The sequence below is a fragment of the Choristoneura fumiferana genome, chromosome 3 (genome assembly GCF_025370935.1).
Source record: "Choristoneura fumiferana chromosome 3, NRCan_CFum_1, whole genome shotgun sequence".
Taxonomy (NCBI): Eukaryota; Metazoa; Arthropoda; class Insecta; order Lepidoptera; family Tortricidae; genus Choristoneura; species Choristoneura fumiferana.
The window spans coordinates 5251945-5275163 of record NC_133474.1 but is presented as its reverse complement, the minus strand read 5'-3'; positions in this window follow the sequence as shown (position 1 = coordinate 5275163).

Genomic DNA, 23219 nt, shown 5'->3' with positions numbered 1-23219 from the left:
GCGCTTTCGGAAAGACCATCATTATTCATTGCCAAGAAGAATGCGCCGCAAGAAACTTGGCAGAAAGTCGTTTTTTCAAAATAAAATAATTGCAAATAAAAAAGGTACTAAAAAACTACAGTATACAATTAAAGAAAAAATTACAAAAAAAATATTATTATAATACAGGGATGTATGGGGTCCCTTAGTTACAAAACTAAACACTAACTATATCTCAACTATATCTACGTTCAGTAGAAGTGTAGAATGCTTCCACCGTCATAAATAAAATAAAAATCTGAAATATACATTTCAGGTCAAGCAACCATTAAGCTTTTGGATTCCGAAGGCAAGCTCACGTCTGCCGCCCCCAAAGTTAGCTCAAACGCACTAATGTCATGTTCTGAAAGCAGAGCGGTACCGAGGACATGGTAATGCTTCCGTTCCCATAAGCTCTATGGGCCAAGGGGATGTATAAAGTCCCTGAGTTAATCATAATAACTCAGAAACTACTAAACAGAAATCAACGAAATTTTGTGTAGTGATAGCTTATTGGTGTTGTTGTCCAGGCTTCTCAGCAAGAATACAAAGTAAAGGATCTATAAAACTGTCGTAAGACCTGTCCTTATGTATGGCTGTGAGGCCTGGACACTAACACACACAGAGGAATATCAACTCCTTGTAGCGGAAAGGAAGGTCTTGCGTAAGATCCTGGGACCTGTCAAGAGAGACAACGGCACGTGGAGGATCTGTAAAAAGAGAGAGATCCAGGAGCTGGTGGCTGAACCCAACATCATCGGCGTAACAAAATCACACAGACTTCGCTGGTTCGGCCACCTACTACGAATGGGAGACGACCACGACTGGCAAGAGGCTGTGCACGATCGGGACAGATGGCATGCTCTTGTTTCGGAGGCCCAAGACCTTCTTTGGGTCCCTGAGCCCAATTAGTTAGTTAGTTAGATAGCTTATTAGTCTGGTCAACATTTAGGATACTTTATGTTACGGTAAATAAATATTTTTGGATATAATAAAAAATTGCTCTAAATCGGATTCCGCGCGGACGCAGTCGACGGCAACAATTAGTTTTAAATAAATTTATAGCTCTTCCAAAATTGTCTGGAGCATGAACCGATGCTTTTCTTATTTTCTTGACTTGAGAAGTATGGATATGTAGGAGAAAGTTATTTATCTTCGGTCAGAGGAGATTCCAAAGTTGATTGTCTGGAGCATGAAGCGATGTTTTCCCTATTTTCGTCACTTGAAAAGTATAGATATGTAGAAGAAAGTTCTTTTTCTTCAGTCAGAGGAGGTTCTACAGTTATTTTTGATAAAGATTCTTTTTCCCTTAGTGGCATTCCCCGAGCTCGACGGGAATCAACAATTTCGGGTAGTAACCAATCCATATAAAATGAAATTAGTTTGTCTTTAATTTTTTTCCCCAAAATGTATCATCTATAAGTATGATTTCTGTTTTGAGGTGATGATTTTCACCACCACACAGCAAATATATACTGTGCTCGACACGTGACATGGAGACCTTGGATCTGGTCATACCAGTTACTATTTTTGGTTAATTTCAGGAGTTTTCGTTTCCTTTTCATAATTCTACATCTGAATTTCGTTTTCTTTGATACATTTTTCAAGTCCATTTCCAAAGGCTACACTTCAACCGGGCACTTTATTTCACTTTTACTTAAAGATGATACATTTTAGGAGAAAAAATTAAAGACAAACTAATTTCAAAATTGAAAATACAAACTGAAATATAGATGCACAGAAAAACCAGAAAAATAAGACCAGCACTGGAAATCGAACCCAGGTCCTCGGTATTCCGTACCGCGTGCTATACCGCTACAACACTGCCGGTCAACCACCACTGCTGGTCACTGCTGGTGGACCAGCAGTGGTATAGCGGTATAGCACGCGGTACGGAATACCGAGGACCTGGGTTCGATTCCCAGTGCTGGTCTTATTTTTCTGGTTTTTCTGTGCATCTATATTTCAGTTTGTATTTTCAATTTAGGTTTTACGGGATGACCGTAAGAGAAAAAAAAATTGGAATGGAAATAAAAAATATAAAAAGATTCCAACAAAACCAATTTTGATTTACGTGAAGGTAAATTACAAATCGAAGTACCTATAATAAATAAGTCGCTGATAAGGTAGGCGGTAGGCGCCGTAATGTACGGTCTGGTACACACGGACCGCATTTCAATGAGGGCTATCGTTTTTTGTCTCACTAGATGGCGCACTGTTGCGTGAGGTTTTTAAGTATGGTTTTGAAAGTCTGTTATTACGGGCGTGAAAACAAAGTTTAGATTAAAATCATATTTAATACACCTTAAAACCGTACCATATAAATATCGAGCATGCCACAGTGTTGCATAGTCTCCGTTTTGTTCGGAAAAAAGGGAGGACAAAGGTTTCCCGAAAGAGAAAACTGTCTCAAAACACAGACATTCAATGCCCCGGAACGCATATTTGCCATAATTAATTTCAGATATTGCAAAATATTCACAAAATTATTCTAATTATAAATAAACCCGCTTAGCTCACCCAAAAACTACGAGATTTGACATTTCGGAGACCTCACGCTACACTAGCGCCTCTAGTGGCGAATTCATGCGCGATAGCCCTCATTGCAATCCGGCTGTAAAATGGCAGAACTACATCAGAACTGCGTAAGAACTGCACTCCGACTGCCTAAAATGGCAGTTGGAATGCAGTCCTCTGACAGTCGGGTCCAGTGCTGGTGCAGTTGTACTAACTGCGCAATAACTGCATCCAAACTCCCATTTTGCAGCCGGATTGCAGTTGGAGTACATGTTTTTTGTCAATAATTTACTAGTGCAACCAAGTGCAACCATGTTATTTTATTAAAATAATTTATGTTAAATAACTTGGATGAATGCAAGATATTACCTTTGCTTTGAAACTGTTGCATCTACTGTCAGAAATGTCAGTGAAACTGTCAAAGGGATCAAGCAGGGCTACTACGAAACTCGAAACTAGAAGTTCGTGTCGTGCGGTCCCTCTGACACTTAATTATACTATTTAATACGAGAGCGAGAGGGACGGTACGATACGAACTTCGAGTTTGGAGTTTCGTAGTAGCCGCAAGGTTCGCCGCATGTCCGCCGTGAGTAGTATAGGTTATACAACGTGCCTACAATTTGTATGGCAGTCGCGGTAGAATCTGGACGAAGCCGTCCGCGTCCGTGAGCAGCCGAGGCCCGCGCCAACCAGCTTGCGGTCGTAGTACGAATGTGAAATCCGCTCAGCAGGGCTACTACGAAACTCGAAGTTCGTGGGTTGCGGTCCCTCTGACACTTATACTATTTAATACGAGAGCGAGAGGGACGGTACGATACGAACTTCGAGTTTCGAGTTTCATAGTAGCCGCAAGGTTCGCCGCATGTTCGCCGTAAGTAGTATAGGTTATACAACGTGCCTACAATTTGTATGGCAGTCGCGGTAGAATCTGGATGAAGCCGTCCGCGTCCGTGAGCAGCCGAGGCCCGCGCCAACCAGCTTGCGGTCGTAGTGCGAATGTGAAATCCGCTCAGCAGGGCTACTACGAAACTCGAAGTTCGTGGGTTGCGGTCCCTCTGACACTTATACTATTTAGTACGAGAGCGAGAGGGACCGCACGACACGAACTTCGAGTTTGGAGTTTCGTAGTAGCCCTGCTGACTCGGCCCGACTCCAGCCGGTCGATTAGTGTGTGGTAGGTACTTACCGTTTAGGTACTCTAATGCTTCTCATATGTGCTCTGAGTTCACTTATGCGTTTCCTCTTTCGCTTAACTTTTTAGTACTGCGATTACCCATATTATTTGCTCTCAAAAGTAGTACTAGCGCGTTAGAAAAAATGTGCACAGGTCCGTCGTCGACTACGTACACGCGTGTACTGGCGACTGGGAAATACTTGGCCGCCGCCGCGCGCTAGAACCGTTTTATTTTGCCAAAGACGAAATAAATTGGTATGATTGATGTACTCAACCTATTGGAAATCTATGAAGCATAAATCTAAATCTACCAAAAACTATTTAATAAAGCAAATTTTGTGTTGATATTCATAATAGTTTTCATAATATTTGGTTTAACGTGTAAAAGAAGGCTCTTTTTCAAAAAAAATATCTATCGAGGTTTTTGTCAGCAATCGTGTTTTTGATGAAGTCAAAAACTAGCTAATAGACTGAAAATATACATATAAAAAAATTGCAGTTGTAAGTATTGTGTAAGTATATTTTAAATATTTTCTAAAATTGTAGTTTTCACTACGTACAGCGCCTTAATAATAAGTGAGTTTATATGAATTTCAGCTGGAAAAAAGGGTTTACGACAATTTCATTTTCTCGTGATACGGTATATTTTTGAAATATTACTAGACAAAATTAAAGACCAATTACGAACTTTATTGTTTAAATAACGTTCAATCGTACTAGAAGCATAATATAGGTACATATATTTTTATGTGTTTTATATAATATCTCTATAAGAAAAAACCATAAATTCGGTCGGGTAGCCAAGAGGATGTAACCGCAAGTCAAATATTTACGAGTAGATAACTTATTATATCTATACATATTGTACCCACCACTCAATAAACACAAGTTAACCCATTCATTGCCATTATTGAAATATCGCGCAACTAGGAGTTGAATTAACCGGCCGGTTATTAATGGGACGCGGCCCGATTACACTCAATCTCCGATAATCCGCGGGGCCGGTGGCACGGGTGAACCATCTGATGTTATGTAAGGTTGTTTAGTTCCGTTTTGTGACGCCAGATGACGCTGGTTCTTCTGAACGCAATTTGTACATCGCGTTATCATTCGATTTATTACAGCCAAACAAATTATAGGTATTAATTATATTTTTTGTCGCTTTTCACACGGGCTCATTGCGGATTGGGAACTTCACGGATCATTGAATCGTTTCGCAGATTTGTGCGGGTTTTCCTTCACTTTTTTTTTGAAGTTTCAAATTTCGCAAAACTCAGAAATCTCTGCTGGAGAGGCCATAAGATCAAACCACTGGGCTTTTTTTACAATGTAAACATTAAATAAACATTGGTTGTGTAAACGGTTATTTAATTTGTGTTAAGAGTCAAAACTTGGAAGTCAAATCTAGTTCCATTGACAGTTTTATTATAGAACCCTATTATAGTACTGTCAATGAAACGAGTGGGAACACACCACCTCGAAAGGCGAATTGACTTCAAATTTAGCCATACATACATATGCAGGTTAAATGATAATGAAAGTCAACAGTAAAAAAAACACAGCAAAAAAACTTGTATAAAAAATTGAAAAAAAAAACTATTCAAAATAAGTATACATAATATGTGTAAAATTCTTAATAAACCACCTGACACAGTAAGAGACCAATCGTTCTGTTGTATTGTATTGAATTGTAACTAGCTAAATATTGATATTAATAGTGTACAGGAATTTCTAAATAAGTAGATTTATATCGTTGTCTTCCTTCATTTATTTATTAAATTTCGCATGCCTTGTTTGGTATTTTTTGTACTGTAATTTGTACCTACCTGAAATCAAGTGAAATAAATGAGGTAATGCGAATTTGAATTTAACCACGTGAGCTCGTAAACTTCAAAATTTAACCGTGCCATTTTCGCCGTACTACCGGGCCGCATGGCACGCACTAATTGCCGACGAGAATTCGATGCAATAAATCAGGGACATAATTTATTGCGTCGCGCGCGCAGGAACGCCGCCCGAAATCCAGCGCCATATTTGAATTTGGGGACGCTAGGGTTAGGAGCGGCCACTTGTTAGGCTACGTACTGGAGCAGGACATACATAGGAAGATCGAGCACTCATGTTGTTAAAAAAATCCTGTAAGTACGATAATTGCACCTACATTAAGTTTACTGAGTACAATACAATACAATACAATACAAATATTCTTTATTGATCACCAAAAGCAGTACAGAGACATTACAAAAATAGAAAAATTCAGGTAGACAACAGGCGGTCTTATCGCTAAAAAGCGATCTCTTCCAGACAACCAATTTCTGAGAAATTAATAAATATCAACAGACTAATGTAGGTGTTTGATTATTGTATAATAACAATAATATTTACATAGTATTTCAAAAGTCAAGGCTACCATATTAACAATAATACGATACAAGTGGAAAAACTTTGAACCTCGAAAATAAAAAAATTAAATTGTATGGAGATAGTCTTCATGTGACTCAACTTTCATACAGAACTTTTTTTTCGTATTTTGACTTGCGTGTGATACCCCTTGTGTCGCGAGTGTCCATGGGCGGCAGTGATTGCTTCCCCATTAGGTGACCTATGTGCTCGTTCGTCACTTCGACATGACATACATATCCGGCGTTACCATTTTGTGTAATGTTTGTGATATGGTTGGACCCGTGGCATACCATCATCCATCATCCCAGCCTATATACGTCCCACTGCTGGGCACAGGCCTCCTCTCAGATCAAGAGGGCTTGGGCCATAGTTCCCACGCGGGCCCAGTGCGGATTGGGCCCGTGGCATACGTATTGTTTTATTTGGAATAATGGTTTTATTGTTCTGCATGATAAATATGTGAAGTCTCCAGTCCCCATTAGGCTCACGTAAGAACACAGCTCAAGCTATATCCATGAAGTACGTCACCCCAATTTTGACTATTTTTAGCTCCCCTTCTCCTTATCACACGTCCTAGATGCATCGCAATTATTTTGATCCTGTGTCACAAACCGCCTGACCCGTCCCCCCTCTAAATGTGCGACGTAGTTTATGGTTGTTCCCTAAGAGGAGACCTGAGCCCAGCAGTGGGTCGCTTAAAGGCTGGAAACTGATGATGACTATTTTAACCAGCTAATTGTTTCCCCGCACTCAAACGAGCACAAACTTTAGTCTCACACAAACTCAATTAACCCTACATCCCTAATTAATCGAATTTAAAAAGGTCCACTGTTGCTAAACAAATCCCACCTAAGAGAAAAGTATCGTCCAATATTTCATTACAACCCGACAGGCGGTAGTTGCATCTCTTTCCCTCCGGCTGCGGTTTGTATGCTCCGTCTTTATCGCACGTGGAATCAGTCCGACAAATTAAATCCTGGCTCAGATTATTACATAGCCCAGTGTACGATCATAAATAACCCGTAGGGAGGTAATGTTCGCGAAATTAGAATTTAGAATGTTTTTTCCATGTTTATATTTTGGGAAGCGGAATAGGATATATTATTTGGGAAGTGTTTGTTTTTGTATGTTTGTGATTCGAATATGGAAATATCATTTGAAAGGTAGGTAAATGAGAACTAACACTGTTGAATGAATTTGATGATAAATTGTATTTGTCAACCCGACAGGACAGATGATTGTATAAAAAACTAGCTGTTGCCCGCGGCTTCGCCCCCGTTGATTTTTTCTATATTTCCTTCCATAAAAACCTTCGAAAAATAACGAACACAACAAAAAAAGAATTAGCGAAATCGGTCCAGCCGTTCCCGAGTTTTTTATTTATATAGATAGATAGATAGATGCTAATATTATTGTTCTCGGTTCTTGGGTGTTTGAAATGTATTTACAATACAATAAATCTTTATTTAACACCAACACGTAGTAAGCAGAGTACGGAAAACACAGTTATAAAGAGATTTTGATTTTAGGCATTTAATTACTTATTATTATGTATGTATCTATCTATCCATATCTCGTATCCATAACACAAGCTTTGCTTACCTACTTTGGGACTAGGTCAATTGGTGTCGAGTGTCCCGCGACATTTATTATTATTGTTTTATTTATATGTTATCGTGGAGGTGATCACATATTACGTTATTAAGGAGCGGCCACACCGCTGCTCAAAATACGCTGACGATGCGTACTACACTGCGATTCCGCACCGTCAGCGTACTTTGAGCAGCGGTGTGGAAGACATGCGATAAAATCGTGACGCTTACGGCACGTCACTGCAATTCCGCATTATCTCCATATTTTGAGCAGCGGTGTGGTCACTGCAGGCGTATTGCGTTAAAACACTTACCTACGTATGTGTCTGACATTGTCAAAAATTATAATAAAAAGTACATATTGTACCAGACGCAGTATTAACCCGTAAACAGTAACGGACTTTATTCGCTGTAAAAACTAGCTTTAGCGGCGGTGCGGAGTTTTGCTGCTTTAGGACTTTATCAAGCGTCATTATATCGAAGTCGGTTTCATTGAGGAATGTTATTTCATTGATGACGTAATGCTGCACAGAAGAACAAATCAACTACAGTCTTGGTAAAACTCACTACTATTCGAACGTTTATTTGGGTAGCACTTTTATTTTTAAGTACAGTCACCAGCATTAATATCTGTCACAGCGGAGCGTGCAAAAATATCTGACACGTCCTTCCGGCCCTAGAAATAAAGTCGTATCGGATATTTATGCACGCTTGTTGTGTCAGACATTGGTGCTGGTGACTGTACGAAGGCACGCGGCAAAAGACTTGCGTCAATCAGCCACTGACAGCCAAATAGAATGAAAATTCAATTAATTATTTTCCATTCAAAGTATTTGCACAAATACTTTTACATGGTTCGACTTGCCCAGGCTCTGGCTGAAATTTCAGAACCATTTGTGATACCTTGTACAACAAAATCTATTTACATCCAAACAGAGCTCATACAACCTCCCATTAACGAACCAAGATCGCTTTAAAGCAGATACAATGGCTTTTAATCCCATTGTCACCCGCTTAGACTGATTAATAGGACTGGAATGTAAACAAAAATGAACCCTCTATAAACGATATACGGTCTGTATAAGGGATCAGGGTGAGCACAATGTAATGAGTGCGCGTTTAATGCAAACATATAGTGTATACAGGTGTATGTGCGTATATTGTATATATATAGGCTTTTGGAGTTAATTTGTTTGTTACGTAGATGTAGGCTGTTACTGAGCCCATTGTCTTGTAGCCTTTATTTTCATCAGAATTTAGTGATCTAGTGATTTATAGGGTTAATAGTTAGTTCATTTTACAAGCTTTTATTTAGTTTCACCTTGTGGTTTCACCTGTCCCGTCCCGTTGTCTGTCTGTCTCTAATTAAATCTTGCAAGTTAAATTTGACCAACTTCCAGTTGTCAGATTGACTTGAAATTTGGAATACTAATGTCAATCGCATGACAATAGGTACAATAATCTAGTAGTGACATCCTGGTAGTCCAGCCAGGATCGTCTCCGCAGGACGGAACTCTTCAACGGTTAATAGCATCGTCTTCAAATTTGGTATGCAAATGTAGTTTGAGTGACAATGCAAGTACAGTCAACAAAAGTACAGTCAGCAAAAAAAGCTTGTATTAAAAATGAAATTTTTATGTTAAGGTTATTTAAAAATAGGAACCCTATGTCCAGCAGTGAACGTCTTTCAGGCAACAATGGTGATAATAATGATCACAACCAAGTTTAGTAGTAGGGAATGGAATTAAAAATATAATTCCACAGACATGATCAGTATGATCACGCATCATTTGTCAAATGTTTAAAGTCCTCTATTGGTTCCTTGTATCTGATGATGGGACGCTCAAATGAATCAATGAAAGAAAATGAAATTAAATGAATTTCAACATTCAATGCGCCACAGGTTTGCACGGTTTCCGACTACACACTACACAGTCCTCAGGTGATTCAGGCCTAAGGCGAAGAACACACGGAGCAGTGTTGCGCCGCCTGCCGCGGCGACACGCGGTCAAGCGGAGTGAAATTTTGTATCTCGATATAGGTTATTCGCTGTGAGCGGGCATACGGTGCCATTCCTCGGCGCGGAGCAGCGGCGCATACGACTTTGCCGCTCATTCGCTCGGTGCGCCACGCGAATGAGTTGCACTGCACACACGCGGCTTTCCCAATATCTTAGAAATGGATGGACCCAGTATCTTTGTCCTTTTGGTCGTTGTTTTAGCCGATTTTCTCAATTTTCTCAAGTTTCTTGCGTTGCATTCTTCTTGGCAATGATGGTCTTTCCGAAAGCGAGAAAGTGCCCATTGCGGCCAATTTACTGAATGAATGATTTGAAATTTGAATTTTATATATTCAAACACAACAATTTGTCTCCTGATCCTTTTCGAGATCACATTTAAGAGTCAGTGCACTATTTGATGTCGAATAAAGTTATGTCTATGTCGGTATCGATGCTACCGAAACCGGAGTCCATTTTAGAAAAAAAACTTGTTTTGACTCTCTGCTGTGTTAAGTGGCACCGCGCGGTTCCACGGTACATCAGCTTCTACGCTATCGAGCGGTTCGCCAGTCGCCGCGGCAGGTGGCGCCTCACTGCTCCGTGTGTTTCCCGACTAAACATACACTATGCCACCAAAAACGCGTCTGATGGCCTGCCACGGTTGATTTTACGTTCCCACGCAATTCTGCTGATATCACCCATAAGAAGTATGGAAATTACGCGACTTTATTTCAGCTTGATCACGCCTACAATGCTGATTCAATAACTAGCAACAAGATGGTCGAAATTACATCACGTTTTGGAGTGATCAGCCGTAGAAGTTCGGTTTACATTTTTTTTTTATTTTCGGCTATTGTGTTGCTAGTTCTTGAAACAGCATTGCAGGCATAATGAAGGCAATGAAGGTTTAGTTAGACCTCTATCTGCTTTCATTTAATCCTTTGGGCGGTTCTCGAGTGTTAAGCCCAAAGATGGTACTGGCAACGCTGTTGCTGTGCTTCCCCGTTTTTCATACTTCCTAATACAGTATGTACAAATCGGTACCTACACAAACCGCAATTTACCTACAACACTAAAACTGTGAAACTGGAGCCCCATTAGCGATGCACACTTGTTAGTCCGAAACCATTTGTTTCCCGCAACGCGACCTAATCCCGGGATTGTCCCGCATAATCCCGGATCACGAATCATGACACTATTGTTGTAAGTGTGAAACCGACACAAATAGGCCTACGGCTTTGCACCCCCCTAGTGTACACTCTAAAAACATTTGAACATCAACCTTTACAGTAAAACGTTTGGGTGTAATTTTCAATGCTACAGGAGTTTTAGATGACAATGGAATAGAGGTCCCCTTTTCAAAATCTCAATTATTTTTGCGTGACGGAAGGAGACCTTATTGCTGGTAGTTTTGAGTTCACTTTAGTTTGAGTTTGTTCGTTTTTTTTTTGACATTTGCGGCACAATGGTTGAGCCTAGGTCCTCTTGATTGAATTTTTATTTATAAAAGTTCATTGTGCCGTTAGTAACGAGATTATTATAGTTGTACTTTTTGGGGCGCGTTATTCAAATATTGACGTTTTCTGCTAAATGAAACGGTAAATTTGAACTTGGGACTTGAAAGGGTCGTAAAGTATGTTACGTATGTAATATGTGTATTATTGGACGCCTCATTTAGTTTCGTGTAAACAGCTGTTTTGGCGCACGTTGCGGAAAACATGATTGTCTTTGGGTTTTATTTTATTTTCTGTTTTCGTTGGCAAAACGTGGCAAAACCCAGTGTTGCCGACGTCTTTCATTTCGAATTATTCTTTTGTCTTTTATAAACAACGCAATGTTTGTCTCATTCAAAAAACATTCATATTAAAGCGTATTCTTAATACGATATTAAATAGGTACTAGCTCCAATAACATACCTAATAATACAATAGATTTGGAACTATTCCGAAATATTTTTTAATGCTTTCTAACTTTGTCGTCGTTAATTGGACGCTGTTTTGCAATAGCGTGTTAACCCTGATTAATTCTGCAATACAATGTCAACCCTTAGAAAATATTTATAAGTTGACATTGTATTGCAAAATGACAGTCAGTTGACTCAGTATTGCAAAACATTGCTATCGATATTAATCACTTGCTCCGCCCTTTTTGTATAACTTAATATCTAATTAATAGTTTATTAAAATCGATCTTTTTGATCGATTGATGTGGCACTGAAATTGGCATTCCAGCCAGCACGTTTGAACTTTCACTCCACGCGTTGCCAATTAAACAACCCAAAAACTCCAACATGTAAAGACTTCCGTTTTAAATGTGTTTTGATATACGGATGCAATAAAAAAGCTACCGTAAACTCGGGCCCACCAAATCGAAAGCAATTCCCGTAATGGCCGACCACGTTTACGCGGTACGACAAATAAAAATAAATTTACATTCAGTTTAACGGTGCCGTGCGACGGTTCCGTGACGGTGCCCGTGGGTGTCGTGAAGCTGGCGATAATTGTCGAACGGTTATAGATGCGGCTTGGAGGAGGCGATTCTGAGGCGATCGAGTGTCGACGCGTTTGGAGGGTATTGGACGAATTGGTAAGAGGTAGAGGTGAGGTGAGCCGTAGTAACCTAATGGTTTGACGGTCCTCCCAAAAGGGTTCGAACATGAGCTCACACCTCTATGTTTTCGGTCTCAGATCTTCGGAGAGTCTTACACGTCAATATTCACGACTTCATTATGCATTTGGCAATGACAACTCATTAAGTACTCATATAAATAAGGTATCAAGCTTTTGAAAGGGGGAATAAGGTCATCATAGACTAAACGATTAGTACGATGACTATGAATTTGTATTAAAAGTAATTTTCGAAGTAAAAACTATCACAGAAAAAAGATTGGTCCAATTGTATATATGTCGGCAAACGAGCGTAAAATCCACCACATCCCGAAATTCCTAGGCGCCACTTCATGATATTCCTAATAGTTGGTCAGGCATATCGATGTGCCTGAGAAACAATATGGCAGATCGATTAGAGCAACGCATTCGTCGATATTCCTAGCACAACACCGGGCACATCGCGATATGCTGAAAAAAAGAAAATTTTAGGTACGGCGAGCGAAGCGAGGAGTGGTTAGTATGAATCGTGACCACAACGCACGAGACGAGCGAGCGAAGCGAGCGTGCCGCGGTAGCGGCCGGTGAAGTGCCAGAACCGAACCGATATGGCGCCATTTCATGATATGCCTGGGAATTTCGTGATCTGGCAGATTTTACGATCGGCCGCCGACATATATACTACTTCAACGTGACCGCTATCAATTACTGGATTATAAAAATTGGTAACTGATACCGTCAAAGATCATCATGTATAAAGGTAAGTTATATAACTCAATATTGGTCAATATCAATATCAACGTACGTACTACCAACAACGAAACACCCTGTAGCGTTATTTACTAACATATATGTTTTGATTTCAGGTGATTTATTATCGTTCATAAAGTCTAGTCCAATAACTAACATACATCCTTCCTAGTCAGTCAGTACTCCCCTATACTCTTACCCTACCCGAACTTGGTTACAACTTCAGTAGGCTCGTCGTAAAGGCAACGATCCATTACTTCAGCGGTTTGCATAATGCCTGCAGGCTGCAGGGCGATAGTTATTGCCGATGACTTATGTGGCTGGGAATGGTCCAGAGTATACGCAGCAACTTTTATTTGCGATTAAATAGTTTGTGTTCAATCGCTATTTAGGTATAAGTATTATTTATTTGGCTTCTCTGATCATCAACAATCTAAGATGTTTAGACTTGGGTTTTCAACTAAGCCCATACCTATTTTTTTCTTTAATCTATCTTTTTTAATTAAGTTTTTGCTAGCTTTCTTATTTTTGATTTAGATAATTGTAGTTATATTTTTGTTAAAAAATATGATTTTTTGTCAAATTTCTAGCTGTGCATTCTTCTTGACAATGATGGTCTTTCCGAAAGCGCTGGTAGTCTAAAAAAGTGACATCTTTACGGTCTTTTTGTAGAATAAACGTGTTTTGATTTTGATTTTTGCCCATTTTCCTAATAAAATGATTGACCACTGGAACTTTGAAAATAAGCAGATGTATACATTGAGAGCTCATTTGCAATGCAAGTAGGTACAGTCAACAAAAGTAGTGCAGAAAATTAAAAAAACCAAGAAATCTAAACGACATACTTAAACTTTTCTAATGTTACATTAGCGCGTTTAATTACAACCAATTGGATTAGATACAGACGAGTGTTTTATATACAATGTTAATGAAGTAAATGATATGATTTCTGAGAAATCCTATGAGAATTTGGTAATAAATATCTCGGAATTTCAATTCAACGGCCGGATTTAATGGATTACCTACGCGTGCGATGCCGCGGGTAAAGTCTACATAAAAAAATACTGGCCAACTAATGAATTATGGCCAATACTATACAGGAGCTGAACTTCGCGATTTCGCAAATACTTAGGTAATTTTCTTAAATTTGTCTGTACTTATGTAGTGTGTGTATTTTGTAACATATATTTTCTACTTATTCTAAATTAGTTCTAACCACGATCAAATAAACAGCTTGCGTGACGAACCAAAACAATTGAGCGCCCCCATCGAACTCCAATTATTTGAACGTAACCGCTTTTTAATTGGCAATAAAAGTTGCCAGCAACAAATCAATGTGGCAACTTGGCAGTAACGAATCTCCCGCGCGGTAAATCTTGCTTAGTTCGCTAGATGGCGCGCGGCACGCGATGCTGAGTCCATCAATTAGGGGAAAATATATCTGTAGAGGAATTGAGTTTTACGTTTTTCTTTGACTTCTTCTGTGGATCAAAGTGAAAGTCATACTGCTAATTTTTGTTAAGACATTTAGCTAAATGGCATGGCCATGCTTTTTATTTGTAGGCGGTTAGGTTCCGTGATAGAATAGGGATAGTTTGAAAAAAAAAATGCAATGCTCACTGTGTTTTTTAATCCCTCACCCGGCACAAAAAAAGGGATGTTATAAGTTTGACTCTAAAGTCTGTTTGTCTTTCTGTGGCATCGTAGCTCTCAAACGGATGGACCGATTTTGATGTTTTTACGTAACAGCGAATCTCCGTCCTGTGGTTCTTGAGCTATGTTTCATTAAAATCAGTTCAGTCGTTTTTAAGGCATTGAACTCTGAAATGACAATGTTGTTTTTTTATATTTTTCTAAGTTGGTTAGGTTAGGTTTTTGTTGACTGTACCTACTTGCTTTGACATCCAAATTACCTACATAGCAAATTTCATGTCAGTTTAATCAATAGGTAAACATAACAACACAAAACAAAAATACACTTATTTTTTTTATTACTTTTTAGTGCAATTTTAGAAAAATCAGTGTCCAAAATCATCAGAATATAATTAAAAAAAAATTACGTCTTATAAATGCCTGTAAAAAAATTAAGAGCAAACTCACTATTAGATCTTAGTTTTGTCAGAGAGTATGGAACGCCTTTAAAATAAATGGAGCAAAAATTTGCTACGAGTATTTACATCCATTTCTACTTAAATTTCAAAAATCATGGTCAATATTTTGCCCATTAAAATACCTAGCAGCTTAAATACTTAGAAATTAATGCGTCGTTAGGTATATCGCTCGGTCGCGCTACAAAAACCAGCCAGCAAAAGTGCGAGTCGGACTTTGTAGCTAAGTATGTTAAAGTACCTATACCTGGGCGTTTTCAAAAAATAGTATGCCCTTTCTTCTGTTTGAAATTTTGGAAAAATATGGTTTTTCCTACCCAAAATAAAGAGCACAATCAATTCCGGTCGTTCAAAAAAATGTCCCCATTTTTTCATACAAAATTTTATGAGTCAGTTTTTTCACGCCATTGACATTTTATTAAACTATCTGAATCGATTGTGCTCTTGATTCTGAGTAGGAAAAATTATATTTTTTCCAAAAAAAAAATAGTACACTGTTTTTTTTAAACGCCCACCTACGTTATTATCTCGACCTAAGTATATATGTATGTATACATCCCACAGCTGGGCACAGACCTCGTCTGAGAATAAAGAGGGCTACAGCCGTAGTTCCCATGCGGGCTCAGTGTGGATCAGGAACTTCATACACATCATTGAATTGCTTTGCAGGTTTGTACAGGTTTCGTCATGTTATCTTTCAGCGTAAAATTTCATGAAATTTCAATACAATATTTATAATACAGTATTTTTGTTGAAAACTATAATTAGTAAGTAGTAGGTTTAGAAAACAGAGGTACCTACGTACGTCACGATCGTTAATTTGGGACCCACTTAAGATCGAAACTCTGTCATTTTGTATGACAATTCAAAGGATCATGATTGGATTTTGGAGTATTTTTGCATTTTAACTCCAAATTTGTTACTTTTACGGTCATCCCTTTCCAACAAAAATACAAACTGAAACATGGATGCACAGAAAAAACCCAGAAAAATAGACCAGAAATCGAACCCAAGTCCTCAGCATTCCTTGCTGCGTGCCGTACCCCTACACCATTCCATGTTTCAGTTTGAATTTTCTGTGGAAATTAAAGGATTTTTCGACGAAATGAGTTTCAAATTAACGCTCGTGACCGTCGAAAGATTTTTTTTCCCAAGGTAAGCAAAATAGGCGATTTTATCGCTTCATAGCTATCTTTTCCAGGCAACCTCTAGCTCGGGAATTTTCGTAAACGAGCCCGGACGTAAACTTACGGTCCTCTGCTTGAGAGGCCTTAGGTCAAACCACTAGGCCACCACGGCTGTATTTATCTAATGTATAATATAAAAAAAATATGAAAAAAAAGTTTCAGTGACTACATTTCGCAATATCCCATCAAGATAGCCCTAAAGTATAACTAACTCTAGTTATACACCGATCCCTAACTACAAACCCTCCAAACTAAATCACATGAGCAGACATGAGCGTCGATCCCCCGGGAATTCTCCGCCACAATTAATTCCCACCGTAACGGATAATTGTTGCCATGTGTATCAATTTGCACCCAATGAAGGTAATAGCGTTAATTTTTAATCAAGCTGGCAACATAGTTTGTTTCAGTTAAATGTGAACTTTTTAATTAGTAAAAAGTAAGTTCGAGAAATGTTTAGACGTATCAGCGAGTAAAAACCATGCAAAAGCTTACCATAGATAAGTTTTGGAGCGCAATATCACAGTACATAGATAAGCTAAGCTTATATATATACTATGGCAATGTGGTGTTCTGTGTTCTTTAAACTACATACTAATTCTGCGCGAGCGAAGTCGCGCACAAAAGCTAGTTTAACATAAAGTTAAGTTCGGTATTAAATAAAATTAACAGCTGGTAAAAATACTTTGAGGCCCTATATCTTTTGTTCGTACATTTTAATATGTATTTTGAGATTATAACACTAAGGGGCGATTTCTCCATCCTTGATTAGTGTTAAATGTGATACCGTCTCCGTCTATTCGAACAAAACAAATAGAGACGGCATCACACCTAACCGCCAGTTAACACTAATCAATGGATGGTGAAACAGCCCCTTATAATATAAAGCTATCTAATAATTTAATAATCATGAAAATAAAGTACTCTCGTGTAAACGTCACTCACATTCCTCAAGATATTCGTCGCATTGTACACCTAACTGGCAACATACAATCTAGCTTACTACACTATACAATACATACTGCATTGTACTATAGCTATCCAAGCATAGCGACATCCTTTTTCTGGAGCGTTTTATCGCACCAACCATCCAATAGCTATCACGGACCATCCTGAATTTTGCATAAGGAAAATATACCAAAAAACTCCTCTGAATATAAAGTAAGCAAAGAATGATTGATTCTATATAGCGAGTGAGATGTCACATAAAATATTGATGTCGCGACATAAGGGACCCTTTAGTGTCCAACTGGTTCCTTGGGTACTTTTGGAAATTGTGTCGGGATAGTTTTTGGTTTCGGCGATCGTTTCACCGGGAATTATACCTACGTAGAAATATAAATTTTATTTATTTGTACGTATTTTTTTTGTTTTTGATGTATATTGCTTACCAATTAATAATCTCTGATGCAAAACAGGGGTTTAATAAATTTAATGTGAGTATCTGTTTGTTTTTATGTGGCATTGTAATTCCTCAACGGATGGACTAATTTGCATGAAGATTTTGTTAATAGAAAACTCATTTGATAGTAATTAGTGCAATTGGTCGATCGGTGGTTAGTTTCGAATCTATCCGGAATTCTTAACCAAGGAGTGTATTTTCTATTTACTTACCTAATTTCATCGTGACAGTTCTTAGCTTTTCAACAAACACATTATTAAGTTTACAAATTTGATCTTTATTTAATTTTCACGGCTAAAAGAGTTCTGACCATCCAGTTAAAGGTCATTGTCATTACCATCCCACGATCATTATCACAAATGAAGAGCAAGTCGCAAGATTTTTTTCAAAATTAATTTAAGTATAGTATTGGTATCATCTTTACTTTTCATACAAAGTTAACCCTGCGCATCATCCGTATTAATTTGCTGAAATGCTAATGGAAAAAAGAAAAACGCCGTTGGAACATTGAATATTCCCAACCCAAACTCATTTTGGGTTTCTTTATGGTTTCGGTGAAATTTCCCTTTAGTCCCCCTCACACATGTTTTCCATTGACCAAGGCTCTCTCCATATTTCCGGTGCTACGCACCTTGATTCTCGATACGGAATTGAATTTATTGTGACCGTTTGGATATTTTGGAGCATATTTTTTTATTTAAGTAAAGCGTATTCTGTAACTGCAATAAACTTTATCTACACCCAATCCTCCATTATGCGTTCAAAAACCATAGATAATGATCAGCAAGCATTGGATTCTATTATGAACACGTCTCATCGTCACGGCGGATCGTAATTTTCATTACGATACAGATACCAGTATCCTAATGAGATTTCATACATCATTACATACAGCACCGGGGCGCGCTGCGCCGCGCGCACAAGCAGCAGCAGGTCGTCGCGCGCGCAGCGGGCGTAGCTCGTGGGGCAGACATACCTACATAGTTCTCGGCCATGCCCTTAGTGTAAGTTTTCGGTTACAAAAACGTACACTAAGGGTACAAGGTCATTCTCAGTGGTTCTTGAACACATGATAGAGGATTTAATATTGTATGCATCTGTACGTAATTATGTATGCATCTGTACGTATTAGGCCTTAAACACTCATGTGATATAAAATCACACTCGTGTTTTAAGGACCCCTATTACGATACAGTTGCATAAATAACTATAGAACGTCACAGTGCACGATACAACTCGTCACTTGAACCTGTTGCCCGCAACTCTTGCGATGTGGTCAGTCCACCTAGTGGGAGGCTTGCCAACGCTTCATCTTTCGGTTCGTGGTCGCCACTCGAGGACTTTTCTTCTCAAACGATTATCTGGTGGGGTCATTGTGGCGTTCTAGGAGGAGGTCATTGTTCAAGAGTGGATGTCTTCCGGTTAATGATGATGACGACGAAGAAAATAAAGTTCTTCTAAAGACTTTATTAAGTCAAAGCCATGATTACCAACAACTCAAGGACCTTTAAATAAAGTATAAGCCCTTTTCTTAAAAACCCCGCCGTCATTGCTGTCTGAAATCACTGCTGACGGAAGATTGATTCCACGATTTCACTGTACGTGGCGGGAAATGCCGAAGGCAACGTACACTGGGTCACTGGTAGAGCACCGTTCACAGAGATGGTGACGATGGAATCCAGACTTTCGGCTGGAAAACGTGATATAGGTGTTTTTAAAGTTGTAACCCACGGTATAAGAATATATTCCCTTACACAGCCGTTAAAGAAAAACCAATAACGCAATATTAATTTTCCCATGAAAGTGATTACTGCAGTAAACCGAAACATATTTTTATGCCGCAGTAAAGGCGACAAGCCCGTATTTACGATAGCTATTTGATACTAAGTGATATAAGTGATAGGGAGATAAAGTTTATGTTGTGCGTGCGTCAGAGTAGCTTTTGGAGATAGCTTGTATTGGATGGGTTTTTCTCGAGGTTGATGAGATGAGTATGACAGTAGATATATCTTATTTCTAACATCTACATAACATGTCTACATTGTGTGTTATTTATATGTGTCTAACATCTGGTAGCATGGTGTACGGTTGTGTTGCTCTGAAGATGAGCTCTGGTTGAGTTCGAAACGCGTCAGTGTAGTTTTGTGGTGGTGATAGATGGGTTTGTGTGATTTATGTGTGTTCTTACAGTGTGGAGATTGTGGATCTGTATGAACACGCATATTTTATCTTACATAAACTTAGCTATCATAAGGTCGCGGGTGAGCAAAGAAATTGTTTTAGTTCATTAATAGATATAATTGTCTATCATTGTAAGTCCTCGCGTACTTTATAAAACTCAAATTAACACTAAGAAAGACGGCTGAATTTAATTTATAAAGAAAAATTGTTCATTCAATAAGAAAATTAAGAATGTTGGAGTAAGAGTTTTAGACTCTTAAGGTTCTTAGTTTTTTTTAGTTAAAACAATGGGACTCAGGAAGTAGTGCTAAATTTTGATTCGAAATGTGTGTGGCTCTAAAATATGAAGCATGAAATTTATTTTGTGAATTGAACAATATCTATCAATGTATGTAGGTAAGTGTTTATAATATATTTTTGTACTGATTTGTGGTGTGCAATAAAGAATATTAGTATTTTATTGTATATCCATAGCCATATATATGTTAACCAGTGAGTTTAGATGAAATGTCTTCATCATCAGTATTATCGTTAGCCAAAAGACGGCCATTGCTAGAAATAGAGGTATAAAGCAGGCAGGCAGGGGGTGGTGGTTGTGCAAGGTCCGCCCGGATTGCTACCACCATCTTGCTCGCTAATCCTGCCGTGAAGCAGCAGTGCTTGCACTGTTGTGTTTCGGCGTGGAGAGTAAGACAGCCGGTGAAATTACTGGCACTTGAGGTATCCCATCTTAGGCCTCTAGGTTGGCAACGCATCTGCAATACCCCTGGTGTTGCAGGTGTTTATGGGCGGTGGTGATCTCTTACCATCAGGAGACCCACTTGCTCGTTTGCCATCCAGTCGAATAAAAATAATAATAATAATGTTAGCAGTCAGCGCTTAACTTGACATATTTATGGATACCTACCTACTACTATTTTTTTTGAGGAGCTGGTGCATCGGTAGGTCATTAATTTAAATTTGTTTTTGGTGAAATTTTATTTTGTTAAATACCGAAGTAGAAAAAGTCACGGAGAATATTAATGCCGAATAAGTGACAATTACTCCACCGAAAAGTGTTTCATCTAAAGTTGATAATGATGATAGTATCCTCCAAGACATATCCGTCAAAGATGACCCTGTTAATTCTGGAGGCGGGATCATTCTACCTGTAATACTGAGCATTTCTCCGCACAAACCATCAACAGGTTAAAACAGTTTATTACATAGAAAGAGACGTCTGCCCCGTGGATTTACACCGTCACGTAGCGTTATATCAATTTAATCTGCTATTGAAATTCACTCGGCGCACCCACGAATCAATTACTGGGAGGCTGTGGAACATTCAAATAACGCCCTCTGCTGGGGTGGCCAGGATGTACGAAGTTTCTAAGATATTTTTACCCTTGTAAAGAGCAACGTACGAAATTCATTCATAATCCTGAAAATTACTGTCATTATTCAAAATATGGCGATTATACAAGCTAATCCACTTCAAATACTTATTCCGTAATAATTTAAGGCAGTTTTAAATACAAGTCAGAAGACTGTGTGTAAAACTGGAGGACAACGTCAACATTAGTTTTTTTAGGTAAATATGTAATTAAAAAAATATTTCCTGTGATACTGTGTTACAGTAAGAATTACAATAATCTGTAATTATTTTAAATATAAAGTAATTTTTCGACAAAATTATAAGATAAACATAGTCTTTGCCAGGTTTTTTGGCTCTGATGTTTAACACACTGTAAAGAGTATTTTGAATACCTATTATAAAAAAAGTTTTTGGTATAATAACATTTATTTCAGTTGGATTTGTATTGTACATTAGGTTTGACGATTATTACTTATTAATCTAAGTTAAGTACCGACGTAAAAATTATATATGTACAACAAATAATTTCATAGCTGTCCAGAAAAGGAAAGGCGAGTGAAAACTCATTATGAGAATTTTAAGAATATTTAAAAATAGCAATAAATTTTCAGTGTCTTCTTTTGCTTTGCTTCTACTAAAAATAAAGATTAAAATTCGACTTGTTTCCCCGGGTGTCATGTGGTCACCCTACCCCCGGATAGAAATGTTATTGAAGAATGCGCGTGTGATAGAATGTGAGCCAATACTGTACTGAACGTGTACTTACGTGTTTTGACTTGCCTTTACATAAAGTATGCTCAACACATTCGTTGCTGCAAATGCATATGTGCGTTATTATATTCACATGGTTACGAAGCGCAAGCTTTGCACATACGGTGGTTTGATATCATGTTGGGTTCATACAAACTGTGGAGAGTTGTGACAGACTGACTGACAGACAACGCACAGCCTACACTACTGCAGCTAGTAACTAAATTTTACAATTGCTACATTATGGGCTGTTTTACCATCCATTGATTAATTTTATTTGACGGATAAATGCGATGCCGTCTCCGTCTATTCAATCAAAACAAACAGAGACGGCATCACATATATCCGTCAAATAAGTTTAATCAATGGATGGTGAGACAGGGGGTTATGTTTATCTTAAATATACACAAAATTTCCGTTGGTACAAAAAAGGCAAACCATAAATAATATCAACTGCAGATCTAGTGATTAGTAATTATTTAATACATCCTGTTACATCGATGATTATCTTGTCAAAGTTCAAACCGAAGTCAAGAACTACGTAATAGGTATATTTCTTGAACCGTGCTTGAGCTCGATTACATTCAAAATATTTTATCGATGTCGATACAATACTGTTCAGGCACTACGGCTTTCTATTTCGCGTATTGTCCACTCGCACTGCCGGAGTGCTATTATGTAAATACCAGGATTACCAGCATCCGACAATGGATATTATAATGGGCGTGCTGATGCGATTGGGACGGTGTTGGGGCGCGTAACTCAATACGCAAGTTGGACGCCCCTGGTGGGAGGGGAAAAGTTAGTCAGTATTAAAGGTATATTTCTTGAATGAGCTCGATTACATTTATTTTATCGATGTCGATACAATACTGTTCAGGCACTACGGCTTTCTATTTCGCGTATTGTCCACTCGCACTGCCGGAGTGCTATTATGTAAATACCAGGATTACCAGCATCCGACAATGGATATTATAATGGGCGTGCTGATGCGATTGGGACGGTGTTGGGGCGCGTAACTCAATACGCAAGTTGGACGCCCCTGGTGGGAAAAAGGATGGGAAAACTATCGATAGATTTAAGGGTCAGTATTCGAAGGTTTATTTTATTTGATTTACGTAGGCACATTTTTGTCGCCATGGTAGAAGATTCAGTTACCTAATAAAAGTACAGGACGT